The sequence below is a fragment of the Lissotriton vulgaris genome, chromosome 2_1, assembly GCF_964263255.1.
Source record: "Lissotriton vulgaris chromosome 2_1, aLisVul1.2, whole genome shotgun sequence".
NCBI lineage: Eukaryota > Metazoa > Chordata > Amphibia > Caudata > Salamandridae > Lissotriton > Lissotriton vulgaris.
Window position 1 is genome coordinate 1,767,736,420 of NC_141687.1, and position 24,752 is coordinate 1,767,761,171.

General features: G+C 53.7%; 1 protein-coding gene across 10 annotated transcripts in view; it reads left to right on the top strand.

Annotated features, from left to right (window-relative positions):
- The window catches only part of PPP6R3 (protein phosphatase 6 regulatory subunit 3), a 1,665,951-nt gene that overhangs the window by 790,984 nt on the left and 850,215 nt on the right, over nucleotides 1-24,752 (top strand). The window lies entirely within an intron of this gene.

The window sequence follows — 24,752 nt, forward strand, 5'->3', positions numbered from 1 at the left end:
GGGGAGCCTCTAGAGGACAAGCTTTACAGCAAGCCCAGTACAGCAAAGGGAGCACGCAAACCACCCATACAAAGTATACCAGGGGTGGATATCGTGGGAACAGCACCAAGGGCAGAGGACGTGGTAATAACAATGCCAGATCCTCCGCTCCCTACAAACAGTGATGCCTTGTCACTGCCCCCGACCATTTAACGCCTGTCGGGGGAAGACTCCAGCAGTTCCTGCCAGTCTGGGAAGGCATTTCCACGGACAGGTGGGTGAGACAACTTATCCAATACGGCTATTGTCTGGAACTAACCTCCACCCCCTCCCAACCTACCCCCAAGGCACCGTCCTATGTCCGCAGAGCACATGCACTTATTGCAGCAAGAAGTACTCTCCATGCTGCAAAAAGGGGCAATAGAGCTCGTGCCTGCAGAAGAACAAGGTACAGGAGTGTACTCTCTGTACTTCTTAATTCCAAAAAAGGACGGTTCCCTGCGGCCCATTCTAGACCTCAGACCCCTCAACCAATACATACTGTCAGAACACTTTCATATGTTAACCTTACAGCAGGTCCTGCCATTGCTCGGTCAGGGCGATTTCCTAGCGACCCTAGACCTCAAGGATGCATATTTCCACATTCCCATTCACCCAAGTCACAAGAAATATCTCAGATTCACAATCAGCATTACCAATTCAAGGTCCTGCCTTTCGGGATCACCACTGCCCCCAGAGTGTTCACCAAGTGCTTAGCGACTGTGGCTGCGCACCTTCGGAGACAACACATTCATGTATATCCATACCTGGACGACTGGCTTGTTCAAGCAAAGTCAGCCCAGCAGTGTGCCAGCCACATGTCATGTACAATTCACCTCCTTCACAGTCTAGGGTTCTCACTAAACTACACAAAGTCGCACCTTCAGCCCGCCCATGTGCAACAGTACCTAGGGGCGACATTGAACACTCTGACGGCAACAGCGCAGCCAAATTCTGCCAGAGTCAACAGCATGCAGCTGCTCATTCAGAAGTTCAGGGCTCAACAATCGCTCCCAGCGCAGGTATTCATGCAGCTGATCGGTATGATGGCCTCCTGCATATTCATAGTCCCGCACGCGAGGCTGCACATGCGCCCCCTTCAAGAATGCTTAGCACAACAGTGGAACCAGGCTCATGGGCATCTAAAAGACCTAGTGTTGGTAACCGGTCGTGCATACAACTCTCTGCATTGGTGGAATCCACAAAACCTTTGCAGGGGACGACCGTTCCAAGAGCCTGTCCCACAGATAGTGCTGACGACGGACGCATCTCTCCAGGGTTGGGGAGCGCATGTCCTCCATTACACTGTGCAAGGACTATGGACAGCGCAGCAGCGAAAGATGCATATCAATCTTTTGGAGCTGATGGCAATCTTCATGGCACTGAAAGCGTTCAAGTTGTACCTGTGCAACAAGGTTGTGTTGATCCAGACGGACAACATGACTGCCATGTATTACATCCAGAAACAGGGAGGCACACACTCCCCGCAGCTATCTCACCTAGCCCAGAGCATGTGGAAGTGGGCCATTCAGTGGAACATCTTCCTCATGGCGGAACATCTCCCGGGCAAACACAACCAGATGGCGGACCTGCTCAGCAGGCACAGTCATCAGATGCACGAGTGGGAGATTCACCCCTTAGTGCTCCAACCATATTTCCAGCAGTGGGGTCATCCAGAGATCGACCTCTTCGCCACAAAGGAGAACGCAAAATGCCAAAGCTTCGCCGCCAGGTTCCCACACCCGCAGTCTCAGGGCAATGCGATATGGATGAACTGGTCAGGCAGATTTGCGTACGCTTTTCCCCCAGCCCAACTCATACCGCTGGTGGCGCGCAAACTGCACCACTACTCCATGACGCTCATCCTGGTTGCTCCAACGTGGGCACTTCAGGCTTGGTACACCATGTTCCTGGAACTTTCAGTGGTGCCTCACCAACGGCTGCGCCTCACGCCCAGTCTCCTCACGCGGAGCCATGGAGACATTCAGCACCCAGATCCGCAACAGTTGAGCCTAGCGATTTGGCTCCTGAGGTCATAGTTTGGCTACCTCAACTTGCCCCCTGAGTGTATGAACGTCATCGAGGAGGCAAGGCGACCTACAACTAGGGTGTGCTATGCAGCCAAATGGAAACGTTTTGTCATCTACTGTTCCCACAATGACATTAATCCGCTAGATGCGTCCACGCAAAACATCATATGTTACTTGCTGCATCTACATCGATGCAATCTAGCGTATAGTTCCATTAGGATACATTTGGCTGCCATGGCCGCTTATCTTCAAAACAGACAGCATCTTTCCCTCTTCAAGGTGCCTGCCATTAAAGCCTTCTTGGAAGGACTCAAGAGAGTGATCCCTCCCAGACACCCTCCTTCGGCTGTCTGGAATCTTAACATCGTTCTCACCAGGCTCATGGGCCCACCCTTTGAGCCTCTTCATTCTTGTGAGATACAGTTTCTTACATGGAAAGTGGCTTTTCTAAAAGCCATCACATCGCTACGAAGAGTCAGTGAGCTTCAAGCCCTGACAATTTAAGAGCCCTTCCTACAAATTCATGCTAATAGGGTAGTGCTGCGCACCAACCCCAAGTTCATGCCTAAGGTAATCTCGCAGTTCCACATTAATCAAACCATAGAACTGCCAGTTTTCTTTCCAAACCCAGATTCAGTGACAGACAGAGCACTGCACACCTTAGATGTCAAAAGAGCTCTCCTGCATTACATCGACAGGACAAAAGACTTTAGAAAGACTAAACAACTGTTTGTTGCCTTCTCTCCACAGCACAAAGGCAACCCTATTTCCAAATCAGGTATAGCCAGATGGATTGTTAAATGCATACAAATCTGTTATCAAAAGGCTAAACGCACTTTAACAGTTCCCCCCAAGAGCGCATTCCACAAGCAAGCTAGTGTTTGAGTTTGAGTTTAAAATTACTTGTAAAGCGCGCATACACCAGCGGTTTCTTGGCGCTACAGCTAACAAGATCCGGTGCTAGAAGACAGGGGAAGCTGTTGGGGATTTAGTCAAATGACTTAGTGAACAGGTGGGCCTTGAGGTGTTTACGAAATTGTGGGTACAGAGTGATGGTTCGGAGTTCAAGGGGAAGGGAGTTCCAAAGGATCGGGGCAAGGGTGGCAAATTTCGAGCCTCCCCACTTCTTTCTCCGGAAGCGTGGGATGGTGAGGAGGGACTGGGAGGACGAGCGTAGTTCCCTGGTGGGAACGTAGGGGGTGATCTCAGAAGAGATGAACGCTGGTGCCAAGCCCAGTCGAGCCAGGAAGGTGATGGAGGCGAGCTTGAATTGGACCCGAGCTCGCACAGGGAGCCAGTGTAAGGATTTCAAGAGGGGGGAGGAGTGGTGGAATTTCGAAAGATTGAAGACCAGGCGGGCCGCCTGGTTTTGTATCTGCTGCAAACGCCGTAGGCTATATGCAGGAATACCTGCATATAGGGCGTTGCCGTAATCCAGGCGGGACACCACCATGGCCAAGATGATAAGTTCAATGGCAGAGAAAGTGAAGAAACGGGACACCCTGCGTATAGTGCGCAGTGAAAGGAAAGAAGATACCACAGAGCTAACCTGGGAGTGAAGGGTGAGTTGAGAATTGAGTTTTATGCCGAGGGTTTTGACAGAGGTAGTAGGTACAGGAGAGGGGCCAAGAGAAGGGGGCCAGAAAAGAGAGGACCAGGGGCTGGATGAACCACCAGTGGCATCCATGGCTTTCCTAGGTAAAATTCCTCTAGAGGATATATGTAGAGCAGCCACATGGATCACCATACATACATTTCCCAAACACTACTGCGTAGATGTACACTCCAAACAGCAAGCTGCTGTAGGACAGGCTGTTCTCAGAACTCTCTTTCAGACTGCTGCAGCTGGCACGGGCAACCGCCGCTAAGGAGGTAACTGCTATTTATTCTATGCACAGATATGAATTCAGCAGCCCACATGCCTCGAACGGAATATGCTACTTACCAGTATGCATCTGTTCTTGGCATGTAGGGCTGCTGACATTCATATCGCCCGCCCTCCTCCCCGGTGCCTGTCACAGCTGTAGCACTCAGAATCATTTTCAGGCATGGTCATCACTTTCAGTATTACACTCCATCTCTGCCACAATGGCGAAAAACAATCTGGGGATGGAGAGGATGCCCATGCGCACTGTAGTCCAGGGGAGGAGCCACCTATCTCGTGATACTTCGAAGACTCTTCCAGGACAACAATGTGCAATCATCCGGACCCAACACTAGGCGGCGAATTATGCACATATATGAATGTCAGCAGCCCTACATGCCAAGAACAGATGCATACTGGTAAGTAGCATATTCCATCTGTAAGAGACATTAGTTAGTGATAGATTCCTTACCGACCCACCCATCCTCCCCGTTCTGCGAACCGATATCTAGGGTTAAGGTCATCCCCTTTCAGGGCCCTAGTTTCAAGGCACCAGTGTTGGTTTTTGGCATAGCTCTGCGTTTTTGGCGCGGAAAAGCTGTGTCTAAGAACGGACGTCAGTACTCCGACGACGTCATCACGGCGCCCACGACGCCGACGACTGACGAGGAACCGCAGATGACGCCTACCGACGCGCAAGTGTACTGCTACGCAAAAGTTTCCGTATCCAGTCGGACGCCTGGGGATATTGTAAGGTAAGGAATCTATCACTAACTAATGCCTCTAACAGATATATCGTTACACAGTAGTAACTTGTGCTTCAAGGGTACCACTAAAGGATTTAGTGTCCATAGGCTGGACCAAAGCTACGTATAACTCGAACATCCGGGGGTGGTGACATCCTACAGTGCTTGGAAGTTATGCCTAGATTGTCTGAGAACCTCAACACTCTCCCAGGTGAAACATTTGTTCTTGCTTTTAGATGACCTGGATCTAAGATTTATTTTTGTTAGGCCCCCGGAAACCATGTTATAAACGTTCTGATATACTATTTTTAACGAAGTATGGAAAATCTCTCAATAGGAAGCTGCGGACAGAGTGTGTTCAGACTGTGAAAATTTGTTAAGAAGGTCTCCAAATTCAGGATATTATGCTTCATGGAGCTTGCAACCCATTGGTTGCAAACCTATAAGGATCCCCAGCTGCCGTGATTTATCCGGTGTTCAAACTACTCTCAAATGGGAGTTATTTGATGTTGAATGATCAAGGTTGCTGTGGGATGCTGCCGGGCCTTGCGTATCTGGTCACAGTAAGTTCCAGGGTTAATTGTATGCAAATATTGTTTCCACCGACCCACTGTCAGGGAAGCCCCACTATGGCCTTTATTGAATGTTTTCCTTATACGGTTTTATTCTCTGAGCAGACTGAATGCCATAGTTTTATAGAAGGAGGTGGCCTTAGCCTTGGCTTGAGACTTTTGATCTCCAGGTTGCAAGGTCTTCAGATGAGATACAGGCTTTAGTCCAAACAAACTTCCTGCTCCATTTCAGGTAAATGGTACATCGTATCTTTAAAATGTCTGATAAGAGTGGGATAGTACAACTATTTAATAAAATAGGCTTTGGGATATTAAACGCCTTTCAGACTATCTTAGGAGTTATTCCTTCTTTGATACACTCCGTATTGGGAATCGTTTTTGGAGGGCTTATACTGGTCTTACCTGTAGTTGGGTATCCTGGTTTTAATTTTTCTGCTACGCAATGGACGTCCCAAATTCCAAAAAGAGGGAAAAGGTACTCTTGGAGCTATATTGCCGTCAACGCATGGTACTCCATCTGGCCACACCTCGGCTTTGGGAGCTAAGCGAGCATTGGTTTGTTGTTCTGATCAGTCTGGGTCAACTGCGTCGAGCCTGTACTCCGCTGCCTATTCTGCGGATACGAATGCGTGTTGCACATCTGTCTAACGCTTCCATTGGTTGCGCCTCCGGATGTGAATGTACTGCTGGACCCGCTAAAGGCCCATGTAGTGCAGTGTCCTCAGCATATTCCAATCCTGATTTTGGCATTCTTGGAGCCACCACTGGATGTTTCAGCTCCTGTTGAAATGGACATCAGCTCTGTACCAGGCTATCTGAAAGAGACACGTTAGTGATAGATTCCTTACCTTAGAATATCCCCAGGCGTCAGACTGGATCCGGAAATTTTTTGCGTAGCAATACCCCTGCGCTCTGGTAGGCGTCGTCTGCGGCTCCGCGTCCGTCGTCGGCGTCGTGAGCGCCGGGATGACGTCATCGGAGTATATAGACGGCGCCCATGCGCGCTGACGTCAGTTCTTCTTTTTTCCGCGCCAGCTAGCGCAGATCCGGAAGAAGCTCTACCCCCAGTCACTTTTTGACTGAAAACTTTTTTGATCTTTTTGATCCTCTACTTAGTCGATTCTCGACTATCGGTGCCAGGGATGCCCGGGTTCAAGCCTTGCTCGAAGTGCGGCCGACTCATGTCGGTCACGGACCCCCATCGCCGGTGCCTGAAGTGCTTAGGCCTCGACCACGACGATCGAACCTGTGACGACTGCCGGGCCCTGACGTCGAAGGCTAGGCGGGAGCGGTCCCGCAAGCGTCTCGAGCTGAGGCAGTCGGCCCCGCGCCGCTCCAGGTCCCGGTCCCGGTCCCACGGGAGGTCGAGGGACAGGTCGCGAGGTCGGAGTCATCGACGTTCCGGGAGTGGTCACCGATCGTCTGGTTCCAAGTCCTCAGGTAAGAGGCATGAGAGGTCGGAGCGACACCATCGGTCCTCCGACCCGCCCCGTCGCTCGCACGATGCGACCGGGGATTCGGGCGACACCGCCCACGCGGCTCCGCGGGAGTCGCAAGCGTCGCCGCCTGCCCCACACCTTCGGGTCCCTGGGCACGGCGCGTCGCAGGAGGAGGTCGAGAGGTACCTCATGGCCATGAGGGCCCTCCCTCCTCAGTCGGTTCCCGTGGCGCCTTCGGGCCGATCGGCTCCGTCTGGAGGTCCTTTCGGGTCGGGCTCTTCGGCCCCGACGACGTCGGGTGCTTCGGGCCCGGCGCCGCTGGCGACTTCGGTCCCGGCGCCGCGCGACCTCGCTGGATCCGGCTCCGGATCCGGGACCTCGCCGGTCGACCCTGCGACCTCACCGGCGACGTCCCTTCAGGTGTCGTCTGTGAGAAGGTGGCCTGATATGCAGTGGTCACTATTCTAGTGCCCACTATGTATCAGTCCAGCAACCCTTATTGATGATTGGTTGTAAGTCAACCTTATAGACCAGCTATCCTAGTAGCATGGATACGAGCAGTCTAAGGCTAAAGACTCGAGAGGGCGTGTTAAGCCAGCTGTTTACCACACATATACCCCTTGAATACCCAGTGAAAGGACACCACACAAGTGTTATGAAAATAAACAGTTATTTATTAAAGATCACAACAGCCCTGTACTCTTTATGAGGACAGGGTACTAAGCACAAACCAAAACTCTTACAAAAATACTTAAGTTAGCACAGTATATACAAATGCCCGAGGGGCACGGAAAACCATATACTCTGAAAGTGGAATGCGAAATTCCTAGCAGGTAAGTACAGTACTAATAGCTTTTGGAATCGCTAGGACTTGACTAGGGAATCGTTAGATTATGTCTAGGAGGCCTAGGGGACTCGGGTGCAGTGTGTGCACTCTCACGCGAGATGCGGGACAAAAGTCTATGGTAGCTAGGAATTAGAAAGTTAGTGTTCTCGGGCGAACCCGACCTGGTAGGGAGAAAACGAAAGTAGATTCTGACCCTTGGATAGTGAGGCTATGCTGGGGCACCGAAATGCCGAAGTTACCTAGCCCAGGGGCTGCAGCTGCATAGGTCTGAAAAGACGTCGGGAATCCTCGTAGACGGACCAGGAGCCGGAAGAAAAGATGCTGGCCGGTGACCAGTGAAGAAAGTTCAGTCGGATCCAAGCCTGGATCTTGAAGATAGATGACACCTGAAAGCAGAGGGGACCAAGTTCGAGACTACTAGCCAGTAGTCAGTGGGCACCAGGAGGGCACCGGATGGTAGCCACCTCGACTAGGTGAGTGGGTGACGCTTGACTCGAAGATCTCACGGACCAGGAGGCGTTGTCGGCGACCAGGATGGAGGATCGAGCTGTCCCACGAAGATAGAAGCTGTCGGCGTCGCTGGACCCAGGATTGGGCAACAAAGCCTTGGCAAATTCAAGCCCACGCGGTGGACCTAAAATGGCGTCTGGAGTGGACCAGGAGGGTCCGGGGTGCCTCTCTTGAACAAGGAAGCAAGGGCCAGCCTGGAGCAACCAGACCAGCAGTCGTGAAGTCGTTGGGCGTCGTTTAGAGGGCCACAAGCCAGCCGGCTAGTAGCCAAACAACGCGGTGCACAGCAAACAGCAGAAGGGCCCCACGCAGATCGTGGAGATGCAGGGGGGCTGATCTTGGGTGCTGGAGCTGCGCAGGGTCGGGGCTTCTCGGACCCCAAAGCACTCACCAGTGGAGGACACGGTGGGCTTGCAGTAAAGATGTCGTGCAGTCTTGGCGATCGTCGGTCCCTTGAGGTCTCGTCGCACTCACGGTTCTCAGCTGGGCTGTAGAGGTGAGTAGAGGTCAGAGGTGCCAGGGAAGCCGGGTCTCGTCGAGCTGGGTCGTCGGATTCGTGATGAAGGACTTGCAGCAGACCGCAGTGTTCTTTAGGATGGTGCCTGCGGATGCAGGGTGACTACTCCTTAGCCACAAGGGAGAATCTTGAAGAAGAAATCGTGAAGTCCTTTCGAAGAAAGTGGTATCTTGATTCCAAAGATGATCTAATTTTAACAGGGGGCCCGCTCCCATCTTTATACTAAAAAGGGGGCTGACCCGGTGACTAGGTCCTGCCTATGGGTGGGACTAGGTGGGGGGTGGTTACACCCCTCAGCCATGCCGGACTTCCCCAGGCCAGGGGCTGGTGTGCCCCTGGAACTGGTTCAGACCGGCCTATGCGTAGTGAGCACCGGGGTGCCACTCAGCAGTCACCTTCCTGTAAAGCCCTGCCTACCCAGGATACACAAAACCATGTCTGGGACGGTGCTAGCACCGCCCCTGACAGGAAACCCTTTGTCCAGGCTCCCCTCGCTGGAAGGACTCCCAGCTGTAGGGGGTCAGACTTGTGTCTGTGGTGGCAGCATCCATTTTGTGGAGCTGAGGCTTCAGTTAACTTTAACCGGGGTTCACAGTTACATACATGTCGTGTCCCTCTAGAAGGGTGGAATGCTAACCCCGTCGCCAGAATTGGCGAGGGGTTAGTATTCCAATTCGTATGACACCTTACTCGACATGTTTTGATAAAGCAATACCAAAGATAGCATTTAACCGCGAGGATTATAATGCACTTAAGAGTATATGGTATGCGATCTCATGGAACAGCTATTAGGACTTGATTCCGCAAGCTGCAGACAGGCTCAGCTCATGCCAGAGCACCATCTCACACGATTCCAAGCACTCTGCCTTCAGGATTGTCAAGGCCTGCCATAGGAGTGACTGATAGGAATCTGTGTGTCCATTTTAGGGTTAGGTATAGGTATACTACACCTACAGCAAAGGGTGATTACACGACTTTGCCCCAGCTGTCATGCAGCCAGTTGTGTCAAATTTAGGAGGCCAGCCAGGGGTGGCATAATACATGCTGCAGCCCCTGGCAGCCCTGGGTACACCCATGCCCTGAGTTACAGGGTCTGATAGGGTGGCCCAGTACCAATTGGAAATGTACCTAGGGTACATGGAATCCATTTTAAAGAGAGAGCAGTAGGCCTGGGGTCCTGATTGGCAGGGTCCCAGGTCGACTATGTCCAAAACCAGCTAAAACACAGGGCAAAAAGTTGGGGGCAACCATAGTCAGGAGGTACCTTCCTACACAACCCCCCCCCAAACGAAAGGAGATAAGGCTATCCTTGTCCAGGTAAGCCTCTATTACCTAAGTGGCCATATAAGGAAGGACCAGCTCTGGCTTGGTTTCCTCCTGTGTCATGGTCCACTAGGCAACCCCTCACCCTAAGGGTATCTGAGGGTCTCCACCATAGGGAATCTCTGTCTCTGGTGTGTCTTGGGAAAGAAGAAGGCTGATGCTGGGATGGAGTACTGAAGTGAGGCTCCTCTACCTTTGGGCTCAACTTCCTCCAATCACCATCCATCATGTGTGCCTTTCTTTCTTTAGCTGAGATGCACTGAGCTCTCAGGGTCAGCCTCTGGCTACCTAAAGCTGGAGGCTGAGTCCCTCTGTTTGGCTCACTGGAGGGACAGGTCAGGTCTGGGGTTTTTAGGCCCCATGTTTGGCTGTGCCCAACAGTGTCCAGCTGTGGGAGTTCCCTAACTGCTTTTAAGGGGGATCCCTCAGGAGTCTGTTCTATTTTCACTTGGCTAGGTTTACTAGCTTCAGTGATCCTAATCTGTTGATTAAGGGGTTCTTTTGGACAGGGGGCCCTTTGGGGTCCACCACTGGCCTCCCTGACTTCTTCAGCCCTGGGCTGACTGAGGCAGGGTAGAGAGGTGCAGGTTACCTGCTCCAGACTGGGTCCCACCTGGGAAGGGTCCCCTGCCATCAGGGGCTCTGCCAGGCTAGGCCTGACTACCTCTGGGGCAGTTCCTTCAACAGGGGTAGAGTCAGTTCCCTGAGGAGGCTGGCTCTCACCTAGTGTCTGGGAGGGGGAAGACTCTTCTTCCTCCTCAATGCTCTCGGTTTGAGTGGAGTGATCCATTGTTTCAGGCTTCACAACCTCACTATCTGTCTGAGTAGAGGCTGAGACCATTTCAACCTTGCCAACCTTTTCAGGAGGGCACTCAGTCTGTGTTTGGGCTGTGACTGTCACAGCCCTCCTATCCTGTTCTGAAAAGTCTGTCTGAGCCTGGGCAGTGGCTACCACTGCCCTTCCAACCTTTTCAGGGAGGAATGGTGCTTGGACTGGGGCTGTAGCTACTACTACCCCACTAACCTGTCTGGATAGGCCTATCATTCTGGAATGAGTTTCTTGTTCCACCTCAGCCCATGCTGAGAGTTCCAGGTCATTCCCCAGTAAGCAATCTACAGGTAGGTTATCTGTCACTGCCACTCTCATGGGCCCTGTGACATTACCCCAGCTGAGCTTGACTACTGCCATGGGATGCCTTCTCTTCATTCCATGAATGTCTGTCACCTGATAAGTAAAACCAGGGGTCAGTTGAGCAGAGGGGACCAGATGGTCACTCACCATGGTGAGGCTGGCCCCTGTGTCTCTGAATGCCTCAACTTTCTGACCATTCACTAAAACTTCTTGTCTATACTTGCCCAAAATGTGGGGTCCAGTAGTGAAGTTGGCAAACCCCATGCCAGTCTCACAGACAAGAGTGTGGTCAGGGAACCTGGCTAAGCCATAGTCCTCCTGATTGCCCAAAGTAATGCCCACCACATTCTTGGGGGCACTCCCACCACCTGGGGGATTACCACTAGTGGTAACAGGAGGTTTAGGAGTATTACCTGGGGGTACATTTCCCTTATTGCCATTTTTAGGGCAACTGGCATCACTTTTGTAATGGCCCACCTGTTTACAGGTATGACAATAAGGTTTCTTTTGCTCTGAAGGAGTGTTCTGGGACCCACCACCCTTGTTGGAATTTTGGGGCCCTTGGGAAGTCTTCTCTGTGGATTTATCCCCACCCTTCTCTTGAGGCTTGGTTGATTCCTTTTTCTGGTCACCACCCTGGTTTTTAGGCCTAACCCTGGTTCTGACCCATTTGTCTGCCCTCTTACCCAATTCCTGTGGAGAGGTCAACTCAGAGTCTACCAGGTGCTGATGTAATAGCTGGTTCTGACAATTATTTAAGATTTGCTCCCTCATAATTAGATTATACAATCCTTTAAAATCAGTAACCTTACTACCCAGTAGCCAGCCTTCAAAAGCCTTAGTGGCACAATCAACAAAGTCAGTCCAATCTTGAGACTGAGTTTTCTGGGTGTCTCTGAACAGCATCCTGTATTGTTCAGTGGTTAAACCAAACCCATCAACCAGTACATTTTTCAAGACTTGGTAATTGTTAGCATCCTCCACCCTTGTGGTGAGGAGCTTATCTCTACCTTTACCATCAAAGGAGAGCCACAAGATAGCTGCCCACTTACTTTGGGGAACACCCTGCACAGTGCAGGCTCTCTCCAAAGCAGTAATCCATTTGTGGATGTCATCCCCTTGTTTAAAGGGGGGCACTATCTTACCAAGGTGTTTTGTATCAAAACTCCTTTCCCTATTGCTAGGTACAATGCTGCCACCAGTGGGGACTGTCCCACTCAATTGTTGCTCTCTAGCAAAGGCAAGCCTCTCTTTGGCCAGGGCAAGTTCTTCCCTTTCAATCCTCAGATTGGCTGCCTTTTCCTTAGCTTCATACATTCTCCTCTGGGGAGATGTCATTCCCCTTTGAGAGGAACGTTGAGAGCCATTGGTATGAAGGGATCTGATAGAGCCTCTTGATAGAGATCTATCTCGTCCATTCCCAATGTTAAGCTGACCTGAGAGTGGCCCCAAGGGTCCCCTAGTGCCCATCTCATGTCTGCTTAAGTTGGACCTGGTTAGTCTGCTGACTTCTACCTGTTCCTTTTCTGCCTCATCCCCTGATACCAAATCATCATCCTCATCATCTGCTTCCTGAAGAGGATGGTCCTGGGCATCAAAGGGACCCTGTAAGGAGGGCATGTTGCCATCTGAATTAGAAGGGTCTGGGTTACCAGCCCTCCTTGCATCATGAGTCTCTAAGAGACCAATCAGAAAGGCAGTTGTGGGGTTAGACCCCTGCTTAATCTTCCTAGAGGTACACACTTGTCGTAACTCATGGAAGCTAAGCGCAGTATATCTTGAAGGGATGACCTGTGGAGGGTCAACTGACACAAGGGGAACCTCAGTGTTTCCTCCTTTGTCCGACATACTGTTTCTAGTGTGGTGTAAGTGATGCACCTACCTACACTATGTGTTTACCTACTGATCCCTTGCTAAGAGTTGCAGCCAAGGTGTGCTAAGCCTTGAGGAGCTACAACAGCTGGTTCAGTAGAACTCAGAGTATTCTAAGCTTTAGTTATGTGTACCTATCAGTACTTATGTGATCTTTCAACAAGATATTCTTAGGATACGTGTGGTAAAACAACAGCAAGCTCAAATCCCAACCGCTGCTCACCAATGTGAGAAGGTGGCCTGATATGCAGTGGTCACTATTCTAGTGCCCACTATGTATCAGTCCAGCAACCCTTATTGATGATTGGTTGTAAGTCAACCTTATAGACCAGCTATCCTAGTAGCATGGATACGAGCAGTCTAAGGCTAAAGACTCGAGAGGGCGTGTTAAGCCAGCTGTTTACCACACATATACCCCTTGAATACCCAGTGAAAGGACACCACACAAGTGTTATGAAAATAAACAGTTATTTATTAAAGATCACAACAGCCCTGTACTCTTTATGAGGACAGGGTACTAAGCACAAACCAAAACTCTTACAAAAATACTTAAGTTAGCACAGTATATACAAATGCCCGAGGGGCACGGAAAACCATATACTCTGAAAGTGGAATGCGAAATTCCTAGCAGGTAAGTACAGTACTAATAGCTTTTGGAATCGCTAGGACTTGACTAGGGAATCGTTAGATTATGTCTAGGAGGCCTAGGGGACTCGGGTGCAGTGTGTGCACTCTCACGCGAGATGCGGGACAAAAGTCTATGGTAGCTAGGAATTAGAAAGTTAGTGTTCTCGGGCGAACCCGACCTGGTAGGGAGAAAACGAAAGTAGATTCTGACCCTTGGATAGTGAGGCTATGCTGGGGCACCGAAATGCCGAAGTTACCTAGCCCAGGGGCTGCAGCTGCATAGGTCTGAAAAGACGTCGGGAATCCTCGTAGACGGACCAGGAGCCGGAAGAAAAGATGCTGGCCGGTGACCAGTGAAGAAAGTTCAGTCGGATCCAAGCCTGGATCTTGAAGATAGATGACACCTGAAAGCAGAGGGGACCAAGTTCGAGACTACTAGCCAGTAGTCAGTGGGCACCAGGAGGGCACCGGATGGTAGCCACCTCGACTAGGTGAGTGGGTGACGCTTGACTCGAAGATCTCACGGACCAGGAGGCGTTGTCGGCGACCAGGATGGAGGATCGAGCTGTCCCACGAAGATAGAAGCTGTCGGCGTCGCTGGACCCAGGATTGGGCAACAAAGCCTTGGCAAATTCAAGCCCACGCGGTGGACCTAAAATGGCGTCTGGAGTGGACCAGGAGGGTCCGGGGTGCCTCTCTTGAACAAGGAAGCAAGGGCCAGCCTGGAGCAACCAGACCAGCAGTCGTGAAGTCGTTGGGCGTCGTTTAGAGGGCCACAAGCCAGCCGGCTAGTAGCCAAACAACGCGGTGCACAGCAAACAGCAGAAGGGCCCCACGCAGATCGTGGAGATGCAGGGGGGCTGATCTTGGGTGCTGGAGCTGCGCAGGGTCGGGGCTTCTCGGACCCCAAAGCACTCACCAGTGGAGGACACGGTGGGCTTGCAGTAAAGATGTCGTGCAGTCTTGGCGATCGTCGGTCCCTTGAGGTCTCGTCGCACTCACGGTTCTCAGCTGGGCTGTAGAGGTGAGTAGAGGTCAGAGGTGCCAGGGAAGCCGGGTCTCGTCGAGCTGGGTCGTCGGATTCGTGATGAAGGACTTGCAGCAGACCGCAGTGTTCTTTAGGATGGTGCCTGCGGATGCAGGGTGACTACTCCTTAGCCACAAGGGAGAATCTTGAAGAAGAAATCGTGAAGTCCTTTCGAAGAAAGTGGTATCTTGATTCCAAAGATGATCTAATTTTAACAGGGGGCCCGCTCCCATCTTTATACTAAAAAGGGGGCTGACCCGGTGACTAGGTCCTGCCTATGGGTGGGACTAGGTGGGGGGTGGTTACACCCCTCAGCCATGCCGGACTTCCCCAGGCCAGGGGCTGGTGTGCCCCTGGAACTGGTTCAGACCGGCCTATGCGTAGTGAGCACCGGGGTGCCACTCAGCAGTCACCTTCCTGTAAAGCCCTGCCTACCCAGGATACACAAAACCATGTCTGGGACGGTGCTAGCACCGCCCCTGACAGGAAACCCTTTGTCCAGGCTCCCCTCGCTGGAAGGACTCCCAGCTGTAGGGGGTCAGACTTGTGTCTGTGGTGGCAGCATCCATTTTGTGGAGCTGAGGCTTCAGTTAACTTTAACCGGGGTTCACAGTTACATACATGTCGTGTCCCTCTAGAAGGGTGGAATGCTAACCCCGTCGCCAGAATTGGCGAGGGGTTAGTATTCCAATTCGTATGACACCTTACTCGACATGTTTTGATAAAGCAATACCAAAGATAGCATTTAACCGCGAGGATTATAATGCACTTAAGAGTATATGGTATGCGATCTCATGGAACAGCTATTAGGACTTGATTCCGCAAGCTGCAGACAGGCTCAGCTCATGCCAGAGCACCATCTCACACGATTCCAAGCACTCTGCCTTCAGGATTGTCAAGGCCTGCCATAGGAGTGACTGATAGGAATCTGTGTGTCCATTTTAGGGTTAGGTATAGGTATACTACACCTACAGCAAAGGGTGATTACACGACTTTGCCCCAGCTGTCATGCAGCCAGTTGTGTCAAATTTAGGAGGCCAGCCAGGGGTGGCATAATACATGCTGCAGCCCCTGGCAGCCCTGGGTACACCCATGCCCTGAGTTACAGGGTCTGATAGGGTGGCCCAGTACCAATTGGAAATGTACCTAGGGTACATGGAATCCATTTTAAAGAGAGAGCAGTAGGCCTGGGGTCCTGATTGGCAGGGTCCCAGGTCGACTATGTCCAAAACCAGCTAAAACACAGGGCAAAAAGTTGGGGGCAACCATAGTCAGGAGGTACCTTCCTACATCGTCCCCGGCAGCCGTAGTGGTTGCCGACCCCAATGCTTCCTACGGTCCGCCTCAGGCGCCGGAGGGGCGCCGCTGGGCGCCGATTCCGTCGGCCATCGGAGAATTCTATCTCCACGAGGAGGCCCTGGCTGTTAATCCTGGTCTCCAGGAGCTGGGTGACGAGGAGCAGTGGGAGGGGTCCGAGGACCCTCTGGCACGTGATTGCCAGTCTCATCAGGACTGGACATATGAGCTTGGGGAGGCCAGTGGTATTGACACATCGCCAGACACTGGATTTACGTCGCCCCCGACTGTGGCTTCGGAGGCGGGTTCTGCTTACAGTGTAGTGTTGACGAAGGCAGCTAAGGCCCTAAACCTTGAGCTCCCCGTCGCGGCCGTGAGGACTAATCTCCTCACTGAGGTACTCAAACAGCAGTCCGGCTCCGCGGAGCCCCTTCTGCCGTTCAATGAGGCCTTGTGTGACGTTCTGCTGGGCACTTGGTCCAAGCCCGCCACAGGTCCCCCTGTGGATAGGAACGTGGCCAGACGCTACCGCCCGGCACCGGGCGACCCTTGCTTTTTGTCCACCCACCCCACCCCCGAGAGCCTGGTCATCCAGGCCTCCAACTCCCAGTCCGCATTCCCGTCGGCCCCGCCCGACAGGGAATCCAAGAGATTTGAGCAGTTCGGGAAGAAGGTCTTCTCGTCTGTGAGCCTAGGGCTCCGGTCAGTGAACACCAACTGTCTCTTGGGCCGCTACACCCACACTCTGTGGGACACGGTTGCGGAGGTGCTGCCACAATGCTCTGAGGAGGTCAGGGCTAAACTCAGCCAAACCCTTGCGGACGGCCGAGATGCGGCACGCTTTTCCATCCGGTGTGGGCTGGATACCACGGACTCACTGGGCAGGGCGATGGCAACGACGGTGGCGGTTCGACGCCACGCCTGGTTGAGGTCCGCCAATTTCTCGGCCGATGTCCAGGCCACTCTCCTGGACATGCCGTTTGATGGCCGTCGCCTCTTCGGCGACAAGGCAGACCATGCGCTGGAACGTTTTAAGGACTCCAGGGCCACGGCCAAGTCCTTGGGCCTTGCGGCCCCACGCCAGCAATCGGGTGCCTTTCGCTCCTTTCGTGGCCACGGAAGGGGCGCCCCTCCACGGACCGTCAGCCACGCGCCGCAGAATGTTCAGCAACGCGGTGGCGGCCGTGGGAACCGCCGTGGCGGTGGTCGGGGCCAGCGGCGAGGCCAGTCCACACCTCCCTCAGCAGCCCCCGCCTCAAAACCTTCCTAGTCCGAGTTTTCAGGCCCATGTGACGCCTGTGGGAGGCAGGGTTCGCCATCACCTCTCCCACTGGCATACAGTCACTTCGGACAGGTGGGTGCTGCAAATTGTCCGAAGGGGGTTCTCCCTCCCCTTCGAGTCTTCCCCTCCATCCATGCCACCTCAATGCCACCGTGTGTCGGGGGATCACTTGCGACTTCTGCAAGAGGAAGTTTCGGCCCTCTTGGCCAAGAGGGCCATCGAGCGCGTTCCTGGGCCAGAAGTAGGACGTGGCTGTTACTCCCACTACTTTCTGGTACCCAAGAAGGGCAAAGGGGGCCTACGCCCTATCTTGGATCTGCGGAACGTCAACGGCTTCCTCCGTACGGAGAAGTTCAAGATGCTCACTTTGGCTCAGGTCCTGGCTGCCCTGGACCCAGGAGACTGGATGGTAGCGTTGGACTTGCAGGACGCCTATTTCCACATCCCCGTCCTGCCGGCCCACCGGCGTTACCTGCGGTTCACGGTAGGCCACGAGCACTTTCAGTTTACCGTGCTCCCCTTCGGCCTTACCAGCGCCCCACGGGTGTTCACGAAGGTGATGGCGGTGGTCGCAGCCCATCTGCGCAGGCAAGGGGTGTCAGTCTTCCCCTACCTCGACGACTGGTTGTTGAAGGCGGGCTCGCCCCAGACAGTCGTCAGCCACCTCCAGACTACGGCCGACCTCCTGCACTTGCTGGGGTTCTCCATCAATGTGCCGAAGTCACACCTGTGTCCCTCTCAGAAGCTCCTTTTCATCGGAGCGGTTCTCGACTCGGTGCAGTTTCGGGTTTACCCACCCGAGCAGCGGGTTCGGGATATTCAGGTTCTGATTCCTATCTTCGGGCCGTTATCCCGGGTCTCGGTCAGGTTGACGCTGCGGCTTCTGGGACTGATGGCCTCCTGCATCCTTCTGGTGCGTCACGCCAGGTGGCGGATGCGGGCTCTGCAGTGGGACCTGAAGTTTCAGTGGGCCCAGCATCAGGGCAACCTGTCCGATCATGTCCTGATCTCGGAGGGCACTGCGAAACAACTGCAGTGGTGGCTCACGGACCGCGACTGGGTCAGTGGCAGACCCCTCTCTCTACCCCAGCCGGAGCACGTAGTTGTGACGGACGCGTCCCTCCAGGGCTGGGGAGGCCACATGGGAGAGGCGGAGATCAGAGGCCTCTGGTCTCCGGCGGAGTCCCGGCTCCACATCAACATTCTGGAGCTGCGGGCGATTCGTCTTGCACTGAAGGCATTCCTCCCCTCTGTCAGGGGGAGCGTGGTGCAAGTGTTCACCGACAACACCACCGCCATGTGGTACTGCAACAAACAGGGCGGTGTGGGGTCGTGGACCCTTTGCCAGGAGGCTCTGCGCCTCTGGCAGTGGCTGGAACATCAGGGCGTGACTCTGATGGTTCAACACCTGGCAGGTTCTCTGAATGCCAGGGCGGACGAACTCAGCTGCCGGTGCATGATGGATCACGAATGGCGTCTGAACTCGGACGTGGCGCAAGGTCTCTTTCGTCAGTGGGGAGAGCCTTGGTTAGATCTATTCGCCACAGAAGAGAACGCGCAATGTCAGCAGTTCTGCGCGTTGGAGTTTCCAAGGCGGCACTCGCTCGGAGACGCTTTTCGTCGCGAGTGGAGCTGCGGCCTGTTGTACGCCTTTCCGCCTATACCACTTCTGCCCAGAGTGCTGAAGAAGATCAAGCGCGACCGGGCCCAAGTTATCCTTGTGGCTCCGGACTGGGCTCGAAGATACTGGTATCCCGAGCTACTCAGCATGTCAGTCGATCCCCCGATTCGTCTGCCTCTTCGGGAGGACCTTCTGTCGCAGCAGCAGGGGACGGTCCTGCACCCGAACCTGTCCAGTCTCCACCTACAAGCTTGGAGATTGAGCGGCGGCAGTTGAGGCCATTTGACTTGCCTCCCGAAGTCTGTGACATCATTCTGGCAGCCAGGCGTCCCTCCACTAAGTCGGTATACGCCTGCCGGTGGAATAGATTTGTGGCATGGTGCGCAGCAAAGGCTGTGGATCCCCTCTCTGCACCCCTTTCGGAAGTGCTGCTCTTTCTTCTTTCCCTTGCCCAGCAGGGCTCTGCTCTGGGCACTCTTAAAGGGTACCTCTCTGCTCTTTCAGCCTTCTTGAGGCTACCAGATCAGCCTTCTTTGTTCAAGTCCCCTATAGTGAGTAGATTTCTGAAGGGCATCACACACATGTTCCCTCCTGTTCCCTTTGTGATGCCCCAGTGGGACTTGAACCTTGTTCTCACCTATCTGATGTGTGCTCCCTTTGAGCCACTTCATAACTGTCCTCTTCGTCTCCTTACGCTGAAGACGGCCTTCCTGGTTGCCATCACCTCTGCCAGGAGGGTGAGTGAGCTCCAGGCTCTTTCTTCTTCTCCGCCTTTCCTGTCTGTTCATCCTGATAAGGTGGTGTTGCGTACACGACCTTCCTTTCTGCCCAAGGTTGTCACGGCCTTCCACATCGGGCAGTCCATCACCTTGCCCACCTTCTTTCCGCCTCCGCATCCCTCGAAAGAGGAAGAGAGGCTCCACCGTCTGGATCCAAAACGTGCGCTCTCCTACTACCTGGACCGCACTCGCCAATTCCGGGTGGATGACCAACTCTTCGTTGGTTACGTGGGCGCGAAGAAGGGTAAGGCTGTACACAAGAGGACCATCTCCAGGTGGATCATCTTGTGCATCCAAGCATGCTACTCCATGGCGAGGAAGGAGCCCCCAGCTGGATTGCGGGCTCACTCCACTCGGGCCACGGCAACGACAACTGCCCTGGGCCGCGGTGTCCCCCTGCAGGACATCTGTCAGGCAGCCACGTGGGCCTCGCTGCACACGTTCGCAAGACACTACTGCCTGGACAGTCAAGTCCGGAGGGATGGCTTCTTTGGCCGTTCCGTCCTCCAGGACTTTCTGGTGTGATATTGGTTCGCAGACCCACCACCGGGGTTGGTATTGCTGGGGTATCTATTCTAAGGTAAGGAATCTATCACTAACGTATCTCTTTCAGATGCACAAGTTACTACTTGTGTAACGATATATCTGTAAGAGACATTAGTTAGTGATAGATTCCTTACCGCCCTCCCATCCTCCCCGTTCTGCGAACCGATATTTAGGGTTAAGGTCATCCCCTTTCAGGGCCCTAGTTTCAATGGCACCAGTGTTAGTTCTATCATGGCTCTGCGTATCTGGCGCGGAAAAGCTGTGTTATCAGAACTGACGTCAGCGCGCATGGGCGCCGTCTATATACTCCGATGACGTCATCCCGGCGCTCACGACGCCGACGACGGACGCGGAGCCGCAGACGACGCCTACCAGCGCGCAGGGGTATTGCTACGCAAAAAATTTCCGGATCCAGTCTGACGCCTGGGGATATTCTAAGGTAAGGAATCTATCACTAACTAATGTCTCTTACAGATATATCGTTACACAAGTAGTAACTTGTGCTACAGGCAACAAGTGCTTCCTCCTCAACGGCTGTGTGAACTGGAGAATATCACCTTTGCTCCATTGACCTGATCCAAGAGGTCCTACAGGGACCGTCGTCTGCAAGGCAAGCAGCAGTGATGTTGTGTCTCCCACACAGGAGACACACATTGGCTCTCCGTGTGCTGGGAACAATTCGGCCTTTGTCAAACAACCTAAATTGGAATAAAAAAACCTGATTTTGTATTTTTTCCTCTCACTGAGCACTATATCTTTTGGCATGCTCAGTCAGTCTAACTATATATTGACTATCTGAAAGAGACTGCAGTTAAAGATTCCTTACCTAGAATTGCCCCCAGGTGTCCAACTGGTTCTGGAGAATTTTTCTGTAGCAGTACCCTGCGCGTTGGTAGGTGATGATTGTCGATTTCGCATCCGGCGTCGTAGTCGCCGGGATGATGTTGCGGCATCTACTTAGATACCACCCCTGCATGCTGATGTCAGTTATTTCTTTTTCTGCGCCAGCCAGTGCAGATGCGGCGAGTGCGTTAGTCTTTTTTGACTAGCCCCTTTTCCAGTCCTCGACTCCTGGTGCACAAGGGATGTCATCATTGGAACGGCTTCAAGCCTTGTGACTCCTGTCAAAAGTTGATGTCGGTCACTGATCCGCACCTTTGATGCCTGGAGTGCGACCTTGATCCGAAGTCGTTTTTCAACTGCCGGGCCATGAACCCGAAGGCTATGGGGAGTGGTCACAAAAGCTTCTGGAGCCCCGGCAGTACACTCCGTGCCGCTTGAGGTACCAGTCGAGAGGAAGTTCGTGGAGTCCACACCATTCCTCCCCCAAGTCTTCGCACTCCTCCAGTAAGTCCAAGCACAAGAAGTCGTCTAAGAAGCATCGCCGCTCTTCGCCTTCTCCCTGTCAGTTGGCAGACGCGGGACCCAGAGCGTTGTCGCTCCCCGCTCCTCTTTCATAGCCCACTGGTACAGCTCCGTGCTTGCCTCCCTTCCTCGCAATGTCCCTTGCCCAACTTCGTACCTTTTACGAAGTGCTCCATAGCATTTTTGGGCAGCCCAAATCCACCAGCGTGCCGTCGGGCCGCGTGGACTCGGTTGGCGGCTACGGCCTCCGTGCTGGAGGGCCCACATGGTTCATGCCTGGATCCGGATCGGCGCCCGTCGACCTCAAGGTACCTTCCCTGGCGCCGGTTCCAGTGACGACTCCCCTGATGCCGGTTGCGCCCCTCAAGCAGTGTCAACCCCAGCCTCACCGCCGACTTTTGTACTGCTTTTTATCCCTGGCTTTCCGTTTCGCCCTGATTGGCGGCCAAAGGAGGGTGAGGAGGACTGGGAGGTGTCAGTTGACCCTATAGGAGTCCAACTTGAGGAGCCGGCAAGAGGAGTTGGGTGATTCCAGTGATCTGGATTCCTACCCAGACCTTGGTATGCTTTTTCCCACTACTGTGGCTTTGGAAGAGGGGGCATCCTACGCTATTTTGCTGTGTAGGGAGGCTGAGGCTTTGGGCCTTGAGCTTCCTACAGTGACTGTCTGGACTAATCTGCTGACTGAGGTGCTTCAGCCGGCAGCAGCCTCTTAGGAACCCCTGCTGCCTTTAATGAGGCTCTCACCGACATTCTTCTGGGCACTTGGTCCAGGCCAAGCACAGGGGCTCCTGTGGACAGAATGGTTGCCTGACGCCAACCCCGGCTCTGTGCGACCCACTTTTCCTCTCCCAACACCCTACCCCTGATAGCTTGGCAGTCCAGGCCTCGTCCTCAAAAAGCGCATTCCCTACTGCTCCCCCAGATAGGGAACTAAACAAGCTGAACCATCTTAGTAAGAAGATGTTTTCTTCCACCAGCTTAGGACTGTGGTCGGTGAACACTGCATGTCTCTTGGGCCGTTATACACACACCGTGTGGGATATCAGTGCCCGGAGGAGGCCCGGCCTGTGCTCACCCACGCTGTTGCTGAGGGTCAAGACACTGCTAAGTGCTTCACCCGGTCTGAGCTGGATACCGCTGGGTATGGCTTTCTACGTCGATAGCCCTGAGGCGCTAGGCCTGGCTCAGAACGTCTGGCTTCTCTGGGCATGTTCAAACCACACTTTTGAACATTCCCTTTGATGGCCGTCGCCTGTTTGGTGACAAGGACGACAAAGCGCTTGAGTGATTAAAGCACTCAAGCACTCTAGGGCCACGGCCAGATCCTTGGGCCTCGCAGCAACTTCTCACCCCCTGCAGTCTGCCTTTCGTGGCTACGGAAGGGGTGCCCAACCACGTTCCACCCAGAGCCACGCAGGCTGCCCAGCCTATGCTTGGCTGGTGTCTTGGGACCCAGAGTCATGGGTCTGGGGTCAGTGGTGGGTCAGTCCACCAATGCCCCACCTGCAGCAGCCTCCAAACCTTCCTAGGCAGACTTTTCAGGGCCACCAGTTGCCAGTGGGAGGCAGGATCTGCCATAACCTTCCCCACTGGCACATCATGTCGGACAGGTGGATTTTTGCAAATAGTCCGCAGGGGCTTCTCCCTCATCTTTGAGATTTCCTCTCTCTCCATGCCATCGTCTCTCCATCACGTCAGAGTATCACTTGGCCCTTCTCCGCCAGGAAGATACGGCTTTCTTAGCCAAGGGACTGGGAAGTTTGATATCAAACTTCCCAGCACATTAAACCCACACTGATGCCAGTGTGGGATTTAGTGCCAAATGCACTACAGAGGGCATCTTAGAGATGCCCCTGAAACCTAACCAACTCCCAGTGTCCTGACTGCGTGGCTACCAAGGCTGCCACCAAAAGACATGTTTCTGGACTCCTGGGTCGAGAGCTTGCCGCTCTTGGGGCCCTGAAACAATGCACATCCTAGAACGAGGTGCCAAGCCTCCTCCCCCCGCGCCCCCCCAGGATGGGCAGGGGAAGCTTCAAAGGCATGCTGCCTTTTGTGAGCTTCCCCAGGCCAATTGCTGTACTTAGCAACTGATCCCCACCGGTTCTGACCCCCACTTTGGCGGGAAGACAGGCGGGAAACCCTAAGTGAGGAAAGGGGGTGTACCAGCCTGTGCCAACTCCACCCCTCAGGTGGGAGAGGCGAGATGAAGCACACTCCAGGCTACCGCCATCTTGAGAATGGGGAGCCCTACCCAATCAGAGCTAGGCCCTGCCCCCCTCCCACAGGAGAGGAGCAGGATAGGGGATGTACTCACCCCAGTACCGGGACCCATTGGTCCCTGCCCTTGACCTACCTGTAACACCCCTAAATTTAGTATTTAGTCACCCTGAACCTTCCTTACTCAGATCCCGATTTGAAAACAAGACCTGCGTGCAGCTGCTAACAAGAGGACGACACCAAGTGACTTGACCCCAGAACCTACAGGCCTGTTAATCCTTGAACCTGCTCCTGCTAAACCCCGGCGTCTCCTGCGGACAGCAACCTCAAACTCCGGAGGACCTGCCTGCCTTGCTCATCTGAAGACTGAGACTCCCATGAGGAGTGGTTCTGCTCAAACAGCAACCACCCCTGGTGCCAGCCAGGAACCGCAAATCCAGCACACTCTGCACCCGCCAAGACCAGCCCGTTCCTGAGTGGACAAAGACCCTGAGGATGTCCTACCGAAAACTGTGACCCGGTATCCAGTGCCCAAAGACCCTCCTCGATCCTGACGACGCCTGCAGCTTCACAACAAGGGACCCCTCCAACCGCGACCAGTTAAGAGTGAGATTTCCCGATGTCCAAAGACACCCCTGCACCCGGCGCCCCACGGCCCCCTGTGCCCAACTCCTGGGTGTCTACCTATCCTCCAAGATCATAACTTTCCTCTTGAAGTAGTGCTTGCACCAGAAGAATCTCTGTCCCCGAGCCTGCAGCCTTTGTCAACCTCCAAGTCTCCCATTGAATAACATTGAGTGCCCGACGGCTCAAAAGAACCCTGCACCCAGCCGCCCGAGTGCCCCTGGGAGTGCATCCTTTGCCCTAATCTACTTCCCCATTTGCCCTGAGCAAGTGACCAGGAGCCCAGCTCCCACAGCCGCGTGGCCTGCCTGCTAGCAGGCACCAACCGAAGGCCCTCTATACTAGATAGGATAACATTGGGCCTACTCTCTCTGCACCCGGCTGCCCCTGTGCCGCTGAGGGTGTACCAACTGTACCTACCTGACCCTGGGAGACCCCTGAGTCTATGCCCAGAACCTTAACTCTTCCAGTCGAGTACTTACCCGGAAGCTG